This window comes from Cynara cardunculus (genome assembly GCF_001531365.2).
Source record: "Cynara cardunculus var. scolymus isolate 2C chromosome LG 5, CcrdV1, whole genome shotgun sequence".
Lineage (NCBI taxonomy): Eukaryota > Viridiplantae > Streptophyta > Magnoliopsida > Asterales > Asteraceae > Cynara > Cynara cardunculus.
This window is the reverse complement of record NC_037532.1, coordinates 26,986,872-26,987,821: the sequence shown is the minus strand read 5'-3', so window position 1 is coordinate 26,987,821 and position 950 is coordinate 26,986,872.

Below are 950 nucleotides of genomic sequence, written 5' to 3'. Positions count from 1 at the left end.
CCAGGTATGTCAAGGTCCCTGACCGGCCAACTCTGAAGAAGGGTGGGAAGAAGAAAATAAAACTCTATGATCCTAATGAAGGACCATCCCTAAGGAGCGAACATGAAACAAAGTTTTCCTTAGATGAAGTCCTGAAGGGTCATAAGAGTGTTGTCATTTCTATGCTGAATCTTGACTTGCCAGATAAGGGTCCCTATACACCCAACTCTGTGCATTTTAAACCTGAGTTAGGAGTTATATTCCTTGACTATGAAGGTGAAGTCAAATTTCAGAAAATGTCAGAGCTACGTCTTTGTCCAATGGATCACTTGGTGTATCTTTTGCTCTGGATAGATGATAGCATGCCTGGAAGAGTCGTCGATATGAAGATACGAAGGGAATTMCTACRTCGAAGAAACCTTGGTGAAGATGTACCTGATTACATAGATCTAAGTGTTCTAGAATAAGATTTTCTTTGTAACAACAATCCACTCTTCCTTGTAACTTCAAGTACTATATCTCCTTTAAGTGATTTTTCTTATATTCTGTAAGATCTGGACATGTACTGTAATACTTGTATTATTTYYWTTGTTTAATAAAATGAGTATTCCATGTACTTCACTGAAAAAGATCCCTGAAAAAAGTAATAGGGACACAAGTCTATGAGTTCCAATGTTATTTTCATCATTCATTGACAATCTATAAGTCAGTGAATAAGCTTTCAGTTTCCGTACTTGTAATTTTCTTAGATATAACTTAAGAAAACTTCTCAAGATGAGACTGACCTAACTGAAAAATATCCCAAAATAGTAAAAAGGGACATGTACTTTATATGTAACTTTTTTTTACTATTATTTGATAAGATAACTTTTTTTACGTTATCTTGTTATCATCAAATARGGGGAGATTGTTGATCCTCTCTCTCAGTGATTTGATGATAATCCCTTTTTCCTTTCACGTTGTATTTGTGT